Consider the following 16,252-nt stretch of genomic DNA (forward strand, 5'->3'; position numbering starts at 1 on the left):
TTTTCTCATTTTTATGTTTTAGGTGATTCCTATATTCTTTCCAGGAATCCGGTAGTTTTCCAATGATGACAGCAACTTGGAAGTCATCATCAAGATACATACCTTCTCCTTTGATCTTACACGCCAGTATTTGCATCTCATGAATTTGAGCAAGTAGGACTTTCAAGAGAGTTATTTAACTTCTCGTTCAGTAAGCTGAGGAGAGGTTTCATAAGATGTGAAAGAATCAGTTCTTGCTCACGACTCCGGGTACCATTTATTCTCTTGTCATAAGGGTAGAAGGGACGATCGCTCCTGACTCTAGGAAAGTTTCATCATCCGATGATGTGCCATCTGGGCTTGGTTCCCTTTAATAAGAAAAGAATAAGAAAAGGGTCGGATTACATTTACCTTCTCGATGCGAAACCTTAATTGAATAGAGGAATGGCCAAGAATCATCGATTTCGGAGCGGGAACTTGCTGACATAAAAAGCTCAGGAGATGTGGCTGAAGATCCAGCTCTCGAGGAAGCGAGGGACCTGAGGGGGATAAAAATGCTCTTTGATCCTCTGCCTCTCTGACTTTCTAGTCACATAGCCAGCTGCCATTTCGCTTGCAGCCATCAAGACTGAAGGCGAGTCAAGAAGGAACAGAGAATTTACAGTTCACAACCTGGCATCCCACACAGAAGACAATTTGGATTTGATAGCTTGTGCCAAAGGGAGTTAGAATGCGCTTAGTGAAGTCATATGGGAGTGAGCGAGAGACGGGGAAAGAAGAAGTTGCCTAGTAACCGTATGTCTAAGGCTGCTTTCTTTATAGTTGCTAGTGGAATGCCGACCTCACCGAATGAATAACTCAAATCGTCGATTCGCTCCTCCTCAGAGAATGGATCACTCTCTTTACGTGACGACTTAATAGGTAGGGCTCAATTCAACCTTTTTCTCACTTCCCAATGGACCGGTAGACGGCCCCCACTACTCAGCTAATCAATGTCTCCTCTATTTTTTTGATTGGAAAAAGGAAGAGCTTCCTTAATGACGTTGATGCCTCTTCGTTAAGATCCATTTTGTTTATGGATTCATTTGCTTTTTGGAGGGAGCTATTGGCCAATCTCCTGAAAAAGGCCTTCCTATCCGGCAACTGTCTGTAGAGGCTGATCTCTCTTGCGACCGACCGGCCGGTGGTCGTAACTCCTCTAATCAGTCTATCTAGTCTAATGCCCTCTTTGATTTTGAGGCAATGGCCAAACCAATCCTAAGGAACGCATCCGAGATTTGTGTGGCCGAAGCTAACATAACATTTAGTTATGTTAGGCCAGAAAATATCGGAAATCATTGATAGGAGGTGGACCGGCATGCTCCATAGACCTATACATGCTGCAGGGGCTTATCTGAACCTATACTTTTGTGAGAAAGACTCAATGTTGGATGATCTGGAGTCAGGGCCTCTATTCATGCTTGGTATGGCCCACGTAGCCTATTTTCCACACGATTGTGCTACAGTTGACTAGAACTAAAAGGGAGACGGGAGCATTTGAATTCGATGAGGTCGTGCAAGCCAACAATAGAAAAATTAACATACTGATCTACAATAAACCTTTTCTTACCAGCATCTTTTGCATTGTACTTGATCTCGAGAGCATTCTACAACTCTCCAGCCGACTCCAATGGTGAATACGAGTCAAAGAGAGAATCGGCTAAAGTGTTCAGGATATGCCCTTTGCATCGGTAGTTGTCAGTATGCCACTTCTCTCGCTCTTTCTTTGGTTCTTCTGTCTCAATTCCTCCAACAGCGACAGTGGGACAGGGCTTTTTCAGAATATAGTCGATATGCAGCTCGGACAACAAGAAACAAACCTTTGATTGCTACCGCTTGAAGTTTGATCCATCAAATCGATCAAGTTTTTCAAGGTCACGGCTAAGTTGATTGATGAAGCTGGATGTCGAACCAGAGGCCATATTGAAGTTCTAAAATTGTTATACAACCTTGTGACAAAAGAATTTAAGGAGATCTAAAGCCTAGAGGCACGTTCTTAAGATCACTATCTTTAGAACTTCAATCGCCCCACTCCGGGAAGTCCGAAGAAGCGAAAAGGGGTTTGTTGCGACTGAGTTCTCAGGATACAACTAGGCTTGAACCTCAAGAGAGTCAATGACAAATGATATCTACCACACTTGTACTCTGCTATTCAAATCGAGAAGGAAGAAGAAGATTGGAGAGTTAGAAAATTCTTGTTCTTTAAAAGACGAAATAGAAGATATTTATAGACTTTTAGAGAGGTCAAAACGTTTTGCGATAAATGAGATTAATGGCCATAAATCTGACGGTTAGAAAATAGGATGAAAAGATACCTGAACGGTCACTCACCTTTGACTGTCAATCAAAGGCCTTCAAAACCGTCCAACAGTCACAATGCAACATTAACTCGATATTCATGCAACTTTAAAGCCTTTCAAACGGCCATATACTCAAAACTGAAAAAATCAAAACAGACATATGCACCTCGCACCGCTGCGAGCGTGCGAAGTGCGCCATCAAAACAACACATTGTGCCTCAAGCACCCTTGCGCACACACGCGCGTGCGTGCGCGCGAATGGCGCGTCCGTTGCGACATGATGCGCAACAACGTCCGCAAGCCACCCAAAGACACAAGGCCTACCAAAGTAAAGAACAGAAAACAAAGTCTGTATTTAAACCACTAGAAAATTTGTTTTCTCTTAGATATGAGACTAAACCTTTTAAAGCACTTTTCGTGGAAAGAAATCATCAATTTTAAAACTTTCCTGACAATCCCCCACTAGTTTTAAAATATATTTGGCTTGCATAGAAACTTATGTATCAGTGAGAGTGTCTGCATGACTTGAACCCCCACTATTTGAAAGAAAACTTAAATTAACCAAAGTGCTAAGTGGACTTACCTTGAACTTAGCTACTTATATTGTTAACGGAGTTTTCAATCATACATAGGTTTCCAAAAGTTCGATTGTGTGGATTTCATTTTGGCACATTTAGAGCCTTGTGCTTTCTTGGATTCATGAGTGCTCTAGAGAATTGCCAATTCTCATAAGAAACAACTCACATTTCTACACTCATATATGTGAGTTTGTCTAGGTGTACTGTAACACACACTCTAGCCTTAAGGCCTACAAACTCATTAAGAGCTATTAGCTCAACCCTTATATTAGTTACAACTCATGAGCACACATCCGTAACGGGCTTACATAAATATGCTCAATATCTATCATTCATCAATTCGTTTCCCATTAAACCTATGCACGTGGGATCTCCAGCGCTCTAGGTTGGGTATCCTTAGGTGATGACTTAATTGGCTTAATTCCCATTCCCCTCGATGTTTTATTGATGACATCTCTCGAAAGGCCTTTCGTAAATGAGTCTGCCAAATTTTGACATGACTTCACATATTTCAATGATATAATATTGTCATCAATCATTTGTCTTATAAAATTGTGTCTTAGACTAATATGTCTAGACTTCTAATTGTATTTCATATTACCTGCTTTACATATAGCTGATTTGCTATCACAAAACATTGATATAGCAGGTATAGGCTTCTTACCTAGTGGAATATCTACTAGCATATGTTAAAATATACATGTAATCAATATATTTATATATATATATATATATAAATATATATATATATATAAATATATTCACCCATACCCGATAAGGGGTATTTCTGTAAAATCGCCCAATAGGGGCAGTATAGTCTTTTTCCTTTTTCTTTATTTTTTCTTTTTCTTTTTTGTGCATTAAATGCACCTTCATTGGGGGCCCCAACAAGGAGTCGTTGGGAGCCCAACGACACCTTGTTGGGTCTCCCAATGGTGCCTTTTCTCTCCTTTCTCTAAACCCTCTCTCACTCCTCTCTTGCCTATAAATAAGTGGGGTCTCCCCCTTTGTAATGCGTGGCTTCTTCAAGCCCTTTAGTGCATTTATAAGATTTTATGCTTTCTAGCCATTATTGGCTTTTGTGTATGTCCTCTTTTGGACTTGTTCTTTGATTTCTATGTGTGAATGTCCATTGTAGGACATACATTTCTTTTCCGCATATTTCATTACATGGTATCAGAGCCTTGGTTGTGCTCTTGATTCATATTGCTAGTTGTCTTGTTCTATCTCTCTTTGCTTGTCCTCCATTGTTGATTATATAATGGAAGGAGAACAAAAGATTGATCTCTCCTTCAAGCTCAATGGTACTAACTACATGATGTGGGCCGCCGTCATGGAGAACAACCTCAAAGGTAAAAAGCTTTGGGGATACGTTATGGGCACCATTAGGGAACCTCAACTTCAACTTACAAAAATAGATGGTGATCAAGAAAAAGCCCTAGAAGGAAATGCTCGCATGAAGGCTATTGAAGATCACCAATCCAAGGTTGAAGATTGGGAAAGTAAGCATGCAAAAATTCTTGCATGGTTCATGAACAACGTGGAGCTAAAGATTTGCGCCAACATTGCTAAATTCCGCCTAGCAAATGAAGCATGGTTCTTTATGAAAGGTATGTATACCCAAAAAGACCTTGCTCGTCAATTCTTTATCCAAGAAAAAAATCGTACCATTAAGCAAGGTGAAATGAGTGTAAGAGATTACTATAGCACTCTTGGCCCTTTGTGGGATGAGTTATCTCTTCTTGAACCTAAATGGGTATCAAGTGAAGATGTGGAAATGCGAAGAGAACAAATGGAGAAAGAACACTTTTTCTAATTTTTACATGGGCTTAGGCCCGAATATGAACAAGTGAGGTCCTCCCTCCTTCATAGATCCAAACCTCTTCCTTTGGAAGATGCAATAGCCGAAATATGCCAAGAGGAAACACGTCTTGGTATGATTAAAGGAGGAGATGAAGTTCTTGCCGTGACTAAACCCGGCAATCATATGAAAACCTACAAGCCTCCACACTTTGGGAGGCAAAATAACTATAATGGCAATTATAGGAAAGCCATTTGCCATCATTGCCAAGAACCGGGTCATATAAGACCTAATTGTCTTAAGATAAATGAACCTCCAAAAGGTAAAGTTGCTATTATTGAAGAAATCCCGCAAAAGGAGGAGCCAATGAAAGGGAAAGAGTCTTTCTCCCTTGCTCAACTATCCGAAACACTTCAAATCCTACTCAAGTCACCATCAACTTCGGGAGCCGCCATTGCCTCTTCTTCTCCTCCAGGTACGCCTTCGTGGATTCTTGACTCTGGAGCATCTTTTCATATGACCCCTATTGAAAATGGACTATCCAATGTATGTAGCAACTCCAAAAATTCCTATGTTTCCACCGCCGATGGTACCTCTTTACAAGTTAAAAGTTTTGGAACCTTAGATTTTTCAAAAGATTTTTTTGTGCCAAATGTAAGAGTAGTACCTCAACTTAATTTAAATCTTTTATCTGTCTCTCAAATATGTGATCATGGATGTGAAATCTCCTTCTCAACCCAAGATTGCTCTATACAGGATCTCCAGTCCGGGAAGCGGATTGGGCAAGGCCATAGGAGGGGAGATCTCTACTACATGACCAATTTGAAACTTCCTACTAACTCATTTTGTAATCATGTCCAAGATAAAAATATAGAAACTTGGCATCAAAGACTTGGACATCCAAGCTTCTAAAAAATGTACTCCTTTCCTTTTGGAAAGAAATTTTGTAATGAGAAACATTTTGTTTGTAAGAGTTGTATTTTTGGAAAAATGAAATCCACCCCCTTTCCAAAGAGAACATTTGTGTCAAAAAGACCCTTTGAACTAGTTCATTCGGATGTTTGGGGTCCTTCTCCGGTCATATCAAAAGGAGGATACTCGTATTATGTTACTTTCATTGATGATTTCACTCGATATGTATGGATATATTTTCTCAATCTAAAATCCGAAGTCTTTAACTTTTTTAAAAAGTTTCATATGATTGTCAAAAATCAATTCTCAACTAATATCTCCATTCTTCGATCCGATTCCGGTGGAGAATATCTATCAAATGAATTTCAAGAATATTTGGAAACCAATGGAATTTGTCATCAAAGGTCATGTCCTAGGACTCCCCAACAAAACGGTCTAGCCGAAAGAAAGCATAGACATATCTTGGAAACCTCTAGGACTCTTCTCATTTCCAAAGAAATTCCAAAATGCTATTGGGCCGAAGCCGCCTTAACCTCTACTTATTTGATAAATAGGATGATATCCTCATCTCTACAAAATATATCTCCATATGAAAAACTTTTTGAAAGAACACCCGATTTTAATAGATTAAGAATTTTTGGGTGTAAGTGTTTTGTCCTTACACATAAAAGAGATAAGTTATCTCCCAAAGCTATCGAATGTGTGTTCTTAGGATACGGAGAAAATCAAAAGGGTTTTAGGTGCTTCGATCCCAAAAGCAACAAACTATATGTATCCAAAGATGTTACCTTTTTAGAAAATGAGAACGGTTTTGAGAAAAATAAAGATATTGATGAAAGCGAATATGCTTTCTTATTTGATCTTCTCTCTCAAGAAGATGTGACTCCCCATGTTGAGGATGTTTCTAATGATTTAGAGGATACTCCTCTTAGTAATGTTGAAAATAGAAGTAATGATGTTGAAAATAGGTTAATTCAAACCTATGCTAGGCGTGGTCAAGAAACTCCCATTAGTGCATTAGAAAAATATTCTCAAAGTTCCAACATAGAAGAAACCTCTTTAAGGAGATCTAGCCGGATCTCCAATCCACCAAATAGGTTTGTTTCCTATGAGTCCCTAACACCTAAATATAGGGCATGCCTAATTGCATTACACTCTTATCATGAACCATCACACTATAATGAAGCCAAAAATATTCCTCAATGGGTTGAAGCCATGAAACTAGAACTTAGTGCCCTTGAAAAGGCTAAAACTTGGGAAATATCTTCATTACCCACTGGAAAGAAGTCTATTGGATGTAGATGGGTCTTCAAAATTAAAACTAAAAGTGATGGGTCATTAGAACGTTATAAAGCTAGGTTGGTAGCCAAAGGGTATGCTCAAGAGTACGGAATAGATTATGAGGAAACCTTCGCTCCCGTAGCTAGAATGACTAGTGTTAGGACTCTTATTGCAGTTGCATCCGTTAAAAAATGGCCTATCTATCAATTGGATGTTAAGAACGCATTTCTTAATGGCGAATTAAGTGAAGAGGTCTATATGGATCCTCCACCGGGAGTATCTATTGGTGAAAACAAAATTCTTAAACTAAAAAAGACACTATATGGGTTAAAACAAGCTCCGAAAGCTTGGCATGACAAATTTAGCAGTGTAATGACTAGTTTGAATTTTCGTTCATGTTATACTGACACTGCGTTGTTTGTGAAAAGTGCAGGATCTTCAGTAGTGATTCTACTACTATATGTTGATGATATGATCATCACTGGAAGTGATGAACAAGGAATCCATGATATTAAGAAAGTTTTAAAAGAAAATTTTGATATGTCTGACCTTAGTTTCTTAAGATATTTTTTAGGTATTGAAGTTGCCTACTCTCCCCGAGGGTATATTCTCTCTCAGATGAAACTTGCTGCTGACATTTGTTCCAAATCTGGCATTTCCGATGATAAGAAGGCAGACACCCCTGAGGTCATCAATGCAAAGTTAAGGTTGGAAGATGGAACACTTCTCGAGAATCCTACTCCCTACCGGCAACTTGTTGGGGCCCTGACTTACTTATCCATCTCTCGGCCAGACATAGCTCATGCAGTTCACTCAGTCAGTCAGTTTCAACATGCACCTACATCTGTACACATGAGTGCAGTCTTAAGAATAGTCAGATACATTAAAAACACCATAACTAAGGGAGTTTTTCTTTCCTCTTCATCATCTCTTGATTTAATTGCTTATACTGATGCTGATTGGGGAGGCAACCCTAATGATAGAGTCTCAACTACCGGTTTTTGTGTTTTCCTAGGTGACTCTATGATCTCTTGGAGATGCAAGAAGCAGCAAAAGGTGTCATTATCCTCAACTGAAGCGGAATATCGTGCAATGGCCACTACAACCATGGAGCTTGTATGGCTTAGAAGTCTCCTCAATGATATGGGCGTAATCATCTCCACTCCTTCGAAGATGTGTTGTGATAACAAAAGTGCCATTTACATTGCAAGCAATCACACCTTCCATGAGCGGACTAAACACATAGAGATGGACTGCCACTATGTTCGAGATGAATACTTAAAAGGAACCATAGCACTGCCCTACGTCACATCCGAGTACCAGTTGGCGGACTTCTTCACTAAAGCTCTTGCTACTCCTCGTTTCATGTTTCTTCTCAACAAGCTTTCGGTTGTATCCCCGTAAAGCTTGAGGGGGGGTGTTAAAATATACATGTAATCAATATATTTATATATATATATAAATATATATATATATATATAAATATATTCACCCATACCCGATAAGGGGTATTTCTGTAAAATCGCCCAATAGGGGCAGTATAGTCTTTTTCCTTTTTCTTTATTTTTTCTTTTTCTTTTTTGTGCATTAAATGCACCTTCATTGGGGGCCCCAACAAGGAGTCGTTGGGAGCCCAACGACACCTTGTTGGGTCTCCCAATGGTGCCTTTTCTCTCCTTTCTCTAAACCCTCTCTCACTCCTCTCTTGCCTATAAATAAGTGGGGTCTCCCCCTTTGTAATGCGTGGCTTCTTCAAGCCCTTTAGTGCATTTATAAGATTTTATGCTTTCTAGCCATTATTGGCTTTTGTGTATGTCCTCTTTTGGACTTGTTCTTTGATTTCTATGTGTGAATGTCCATTGTAGGACATACATTTCTTTTCCGCATATTTCATTACATGGTATCAGAGCCTTGGTTGTGCTCTTGATTCATATTGCTAGTTGTCTTGTTCTATCTCTCTTTGCTTGTCCTCCATTGTTGATTATATAATGGAAGGAGAACAAAAGATTGATCTCTCCTTCAAGCTCAATGGTACTAACTACATGATGTGGGCCGCCGTCATGGAGAACAACCTCAAAGGTAAAAAGCTTTGGGGATACGTTATGGGCACCATTAGGGAACCTCAACTTCAACTTACAAAAATAGATGGTGATCAAGAAAAAGCCCTAGAAGGAAATGCTCGCATGAAGGCTATTGAAGATCACCAATCCAAGGTTGAAGATTGGGAAAGTAAGCATGCAAAAATTCTTGCATGGTTCATGAACAACGTGGAGCTAAAGATTTGCGCCAACATTGCTAAATTCCGCCTAGCAAATGAAGCATGGTTCTTTATGAAAGGTATGTATACCCAAAAAGACCTTGCTCGTCAATTCTTTATCCAAGAAAAAAATCGTACCATTAAGCAAGGTGAAATGAGTGTAAGAGATTACTATAGCACTCTTGGCCCTTTGTGGGATGAGTTATCTCTTCTTGAACCTAAATGGGTATCAAGTGAAGATGTGGAAATGCGAAGAGAACAAATGGAGAAAGAACACTTTTTCTAATTTTTACATGGGCTTAGGCCCGAATATGAACAAGTGAGGTCCTCCCTCCTTCATAGATCCAAACCTCTTCCTTTGGAAGATGCAATAGCCGAAATATGCCAAGAGGAAACACGTCTTGGTATGATTAAAGGAGGAGATGAAGTTCTTGTCGTGACTAAACCCGGCAATCATATGAAAACCTACAAGCCTCCACACTTTGGGAGGCAAAATAACTATAATGGCAATTATAGGAAAGCCATTTGCCATCATTGCCAAGAACCGGGTCATATAAGACCTAATTGTCTTAAGATAAATGAACCTCCAAAAGGTAAAGTTGCTATTATTGAAGAAATCCCGCAAAAGGAGGAGCCAATGAAAGGGAAAGAGTCTTTCTCCCTTGCTCAACTATCCGAAACACTTCAAATCCTACTCAAGTCACCATCAACTTCGGGAGCCGCCATTGCCTCTTCTTCTCCTCCAGGTACGCCTTCGTGGATTCTTGACTCTGGAGCATCTTTTCATATGACCCCTATTGAAAATGGACTATCCAATGTATGTAGCAACTCCAAAAATTCCTATGTTTCCACCGCCGATGGTACCTCTTTACAAGTTAAAAGTTTTGGAACCTTAGATTTTTCAAAAGATTTTTTTGTGCCAAATGTAAGAGTAGTACCTCAACTTAATTTAAATCTTTTATCTGTCTCTCAAATATGTGATCATGGATGTGAAATCTCCTTCTCAACCCAAGATTGCTCTATACAGGATCTCCAGTCCGGGAAGCGGATTGGGCAAGGCCATAGGAGGGGAGATCTCTACTACATGACCAATTTGAAACTTCCTACTAACTCATTTTGTAATCATGTCCAAGATAAAAATATAGAAACTTGGCATCAAAGACTTGGACATCCAAGCTTCTAAAAAATGTACTCCTTTCCTTTTGGAAAGAAATTTTGTAATGAGAAACATTTTGTTTGTAAGAGTTGTATTTTTGGAAAAATGAAATCCACCCCCTTTCCAAAGAGAACATTTGTGTCAAAAAGACCCTTTGAACTAGTTCATTCGGATGTTTGGGGTCCTTCTCCGGTCATATCAAAAGGAGGATACTCGTATTATGTTACTTTCATTGGTGATTTCACTCGATATGTATGGATATATTTTCTCAATCTAAAATCCGAAGTCTTTAACTTTTTTAAAAAGTTTCATATGATTGTCAAAAATCAATTCTCAACTAATATCTCCATTCTTCGATCCGATTCCGGTGGAGAATATCTATCAAATGAATTTCAAGAATATTTGGAAACCAATGGAATTTGTCATCAAAGGTCATGTCCTAGGACTCCCCAACAAAACGGTCTAGCCGAAAGAAAGCATAGACATATCTTGGAAACCTCTAGGACTCTTCTCATTTCCAAAGAAATTCCAAAATGCTATTGGGCCGAAGCCGCCTTAACCTCTACTTATTTGATAAATAGGATGATATCCTCATCTCTACAAAATATATCTCCATATGAAAAACTTTTTGAAAGAACACCCGATTTTAATAGATTAAGAATTTTTGGGTGTAAGTGTTTTGTCCTTACACATAAAAGAGATAAGTTATCTCCCAAAGCTATCGAATGTGTGTTCTTAGGATACGGAGAAAATCAAAAGGGTTTTAGGTGCTTCGATCCCAAAAGCAACAAACTATATGTATCCAAAGATGTTACCTTTTTAGAAAATGAGAACGGTTTTGAGAAAAATAAAGATATTGATGAAAGCGAATATGCTTTCTTATTTGATCTTCTCTCTCAAGAAGATGTGACTCCCCATGTTGAGGATGTTTCTAATGATTTAGAGGATACTCCTCTTAGTAATGTTGAAAATAGAAGTAATGATGTTGAAAATAGGTTAATTCAAACCTATGCTAGGCGTGGTCAAGAAACTCCCATTAGTGCATTAGAAAAATATTCTCAAAGTTCCAACATAGAAGAAACCTCTTTAAGGAGATCTAGCCGGATCTCCAATCCACCAAATAGGTTTGTTTCCTATGAGTCCCTAACACCTAAATATAGGGCATGCCTAATTGCATTACACTCTTATCATGAACCATCACACTATAATGAAGCCAAAAATATTCCTCAATGGGTTGAAGCCATGAAACTAGAACTTAGTGCCCTTGAAAAGGCTAAAACTTGGGAAATATCTTCATTACCCACTGGAAAGAAGTCTATTGGATGTAGATGGGTCTTCAAAATTAAAACTAAAAGTGATGGGTCATTAGAACGTTATAAAGCTAGGTTGGTAGCCAAAGGGTATGCTCAAGAGTACGGAATAGATTATGAGGAAACCTTCGCTCCCGTAGCTAGAATGACTAGTGTTAGGACTCTTATTGCAGTTGCATCCGTTAAAAAATGGCCTATCTATCAATTGGATGTTAAGAACGCATTTCTTAATGGCGAATTAAGTGAAGAGGTCTATATGGATCCTCCACCGGGAGTATCTATTGGTGAAAACAAAATTCTTAAACTAAAAAAGACACTATATGGGTTAAAACAAGCTCCGAAAGCTTGGCATGACAAATTTAGCAGTGTAATGACTAGTTTGAATTTTCGTTCATGTTATACTGACACTGCGTTGTTTGTGAAAAGTGCAGGATCTTCAGTAGTGATTCTACTACTATATGTTGATGATATGATCATCACTGGAAGTGATGAACAAGGAATCCATGATATTAAGAAAGTTTTAAAAGAAAATTTTGATATGTCTGACCTTAGTTTCTTAAGATATTTTTTAGGTATTGAAGTTGCCTACTCTCCCCGAGGGTATATTCTCTCTCAGATGAAACTTGCTGCTGACATTTGTTCCAAATCTGGCATTTCCGATGATAAGAAGGCAGACACCCCTGAGGTCATCAATGCAAAGTTAAGGTTGGAAGATGGAACACTTCTCGAGAATCCTACTCCCTACCGGCAACTTGTTGGGGCCCTGACTTACTTATCCATCTCTCGGCCAGACATAGCTCATGCAGTTCACTCAGTCAGTCAGTTTCAACATGCACCTACATCTGTACACATGAGTGCAGTCTTAAGAATAGTCAGATACATTAAAAACACCATAACTAAGGGAGTTTTTCTTTCCTCTTCATCATCTCTTGATTTAATTGCTTATACTGATGCTGATTGGGGAGGCAACCCTAATGATAGAGTCTCAACTACCGGTTTTTGTGTTTTCCTAGGTGACTCTATGATCTCTTGGAGATGCAAGAAGCAGCAAAAGGTGTCATTATCCTCAACTGAAGCGGAATATCGTGCAATGGCCACTACAACCATGGAGCTTGTATGGCTTAGAAGTCTCCTCAATGATATGGGCGTAATCATCTCCACTCCTTCGAAGATGTGTTGTGATAACAAAAGTGCCATTTACATTGCAAGCAATCACACCTTCCATGAGCGGACTAAACACATAGAGATGGACTGCCACTATGTTCGAGATGAATACTTAAAAGGAACCATAGCACTGCCCTACGTCACATCCGAGTACCAGTTGGCGGACTTCTTCACTAAAGCTCTTGCTACTCCTCGTTTCATGTTTCTTCTCAACAAGCTTTCGGTTGTATCCCCGTAAAGCTTGAGGGGGGGTGTTAAAATATACATGTAATCAATATATTTATATATATATATATATAAATATATATATATATATATAAATATATTCACCCATACCCGATAAGGGGTATTTCTGTAAAATCGCCCAATAGGGGCAGTATAGTCTTTTTCCTTTTTCTTTTCTTTTTCCTTTTTCTTTATTTTTTCTTTTTCTTTTTTGTGCATTAAATGCACCTTCATTGGGGGCCCCAACAAGGAGTCGTTGGGAGCCCAACGACACCTTGTTGGGTCTCCCAATGGTGCCTTTTCTCTCCTTTCTCTAAACCCTCTCTCACTCCTCTCTTGCCTATAAATAAGTGGGGTCTCCCCCTTTGTAATGCGTGGCTTCTTCAAGCCCTTTAGTGCATTTATAAGATTTTATGCTTTCTAGCCATTATTGGCTTTTGTGTATGTCCTCTTTTGGACTTGTTCTTTGATTTCTATGTGTGAATGTCCATTGTAGGACATACATTTCTTTTCCGCATATTTCATTACATGGTATCAGAGCCTTGGTTGTGCTCTTGATTCATATTGCTAGTTGTCTTGTTCTATCTCTCTTTGCTTGTCCTCCATTGTTGATTATATAATGGAAGGAGAACAAAAGATTGATCTCTCCTTCAAGCTCAATGGTACTAACTACATGATGTGGGCCGCCGTCATGGAGAACAACCTCAAAGGTAAAAAGCTTTGGGGATACGTTATGGGCACCATTAGGGAACCTCAACTTCAACTTACAAAAATAGATGGTGATCAAGAAAAAGCCCTAGAAGGAAATGCTCGCATGAAGGCTATTGAAGATCACCAATCCAAGGTTGAAGATTGGGAAAGTAAGCATGCAAAAATTCTTGCATGGTTCATGAACAACGTGGAGCTAAAGATTTGCGCCAACATTGCTAAATTCCGCCTAGCAAATGAAGCATGGTTCTTTATGAAAGGTATGTATACCCAAAAAGACCTTGCTCGTCAATTCTTTATCCAAGAAAAAAATCGTACCATTAAGCAAGGTGAAATGAGTGTAAGAGATTACTATAGCACTCTTGGCCCTTTGTGGGATGAGTTATCTCTTCTTGAACCTAAATGGGTATCAAGTGAAGATGTGGAAATGCGAAGAGAACAAATGGAGAAAGAACACTTTTTCTAATTTTTACATGGGCTTAGGCCCGAATATGAACAAGTGAGGTCCTCCCTCCTTCATAGATCCAAACCTCTTCCTTTGGAAGATGCAATAGCCGAAATATGCCAAGAGGAAACACGTCTTGGTATGATTAAAGGAGGAGATGAAGTTCTTGCCGTGACTAAACCCGGCAATCATATGAAAACCTACAAGCCTCCATACTTTGGGAGGCAAAATAACTATAATGGCAATTATAGGAAAGCCATTTGCCATCATTGCCAAGAACCGGGTCATATAAGACCTAATTGTCTTAAGATAAATGAACCTCCAAAAGGTAAAGTTGCTATTATTGAAGAAATCCCGCAAAAGGAGGAGCCAATGAAAGGGAAAGAGTCTTTCTCCCTTGCTCAACTATCCGAAACACTTCAAATCCTACTCAAGTCACCATCAACTTCGGGAGCCGCCATTGCCTCTTCTTCTCCTCCAGGTACGCCTTCGTGGATTCTTGACTCTGGAGCATCTTTTCATATGACCCCTATTGAAAATGGACTATCCAATGTATGTAGCAACTCCAAAAATTCCTATGTTTCCACCGCCGATGGTACCTCTTTACAAGTTAAAAGTTTTGGAACCTTAGATTTTTCAAAAGATTTTTTTGTGCCAAATGTAAGAGTAGTACCTCAACTTAATTTAAATCTTTTATCTGTCTCTCAAATATGTGATCATGGATGTGAAATCTCCTTCTCAACCCAAGATTGCTCTATACAGGATCTCCAGTCCGGGAAGCGGATTGGGCAAGGCCATAGGAGGGGAGATCTCTACTACATGACCAATTTGAAACTTCCTACTAACTCATTTTGTAATCATGTCCAAGATAAAAATATAGAAACTTGGCATCAAAGACTTGGACATCCAAGCTTCTAAAAAATGTACTCCTTTCCTTTTGGAAAGAAATTTTGTAATGAGAAACATTTTGTTTGTAAGAGTTGTATTTTTGGAAAAATGAAATCCACCCCCTTTCCAAAGAGAACATTTGTGTCAAAAAGACCCTTTGAACTAGTTCATTCGGATGTTTGGGGTCCTTCTCCGGTCATATCAAAAGGAGGATACTCGTATTATGTTACTTTCATTGGTGATTTCACTCGATATGTATGGATATATTTTCTCAATCTAAAATCCGAAGTCTTTAACTTTTTTAAAAAGTTTCATATGATTGTCAAAAATCAATTCTCAACTAATATCTCCATTCTTCGATCCGATTCCGGTGGAGAATATCTATCAAATGAATTTCAAGAATATTTGGAAACCAATGGAATTTGTCATCAAAGGTCATGTCCTAGGACTCCCCAACAAAACGGTCTAGCCGAAAGAAAGCATAGACATATCTTGGAAACCTCTAGGACTCTTCTCATTTCCAAAGAAATTCCAAAATGCTATTGGGCCGAAGCCGCCTTAACCTCTACTTATTTGATAAATAGGATGATATCCTCATCTCTACAAAATATATCTCCATATGAAAAACTTTTTGAAAGAACACCCGATTTTAATAGATTAAGAATTTTTGGGTGTAAGTGTTTTGTCCTTACACATAAAAGAGATAAGTTATCTCCCAAAGCTATCGAATGTGTGTTCTTAGGATACGGAGAAAATCAAAAGGGTTTTAGGTGCTTCGATCCCAAAAGCAACAAACTATATGTATCCAAAGATGTTACCTTTTTAGAAAATGAGAACGGTTTTGAGAAAAATAAAGATATTGATGAAAGCGAATATGCTTTCTTATTTGATCTTCTCTCTCAAGAAGATGTGACTCCCCATGTTGAGGATGTTTCTAATGATTTAGAGGATACTCCTCTTAGTAATGTTGAAAATAGAAGTAATGATGTTGAAAATAGGTTAATTCAAACCTATGCTAGGCGTGGTCAAGAAACTCCCATTAGTGCATTAGAAAAATATTCTCAAAGTTCCAACATAGAAGACTCGAATTCTTTTTGTCACGAAGACGAGTCTCCTCCTCAATTGGGATGTCCTTAAGAAGACCATCTAAAGTGATTTTATCATTTTTATGTTTTAGGTGATTCCTATATTCTTTACAGGAATCCAGTA

At 38.8% G+C, this 16,252-nt stretch overlaps 1 protein-coding gene across 1 annotated transcript in view; it reads left to right on the forward strand.

Moving 5' to 3' along the window:
• Positions 1 to 16,252, forward strand: part of LOC149829236 (protein LIKE EARLY STARVATION, chloroplastic-like) — a 45,980-nt gene that overhangs the window by 8,699 nt on the left and 21,029 nt on the right. The window lies entirely within an intron of this gene.

The sequence above is a fragment of the Nuphar pumila genome, chromosome 9 (assembly GCF_984573655.1).
Source record: "Nuphar pumila chromosome 9, dmNupPumi1.hap1.1, whole genome shotgun sequence".
In the NCBI taxonomy this organism is placed as follows: domain Eukaryota; kingdom Viridiplantae; phylum Streptophyta; class Magnoliopsida; order Nymphaeales; family Nymphaeaceae; genus Nuphar; species Nuphar pumila.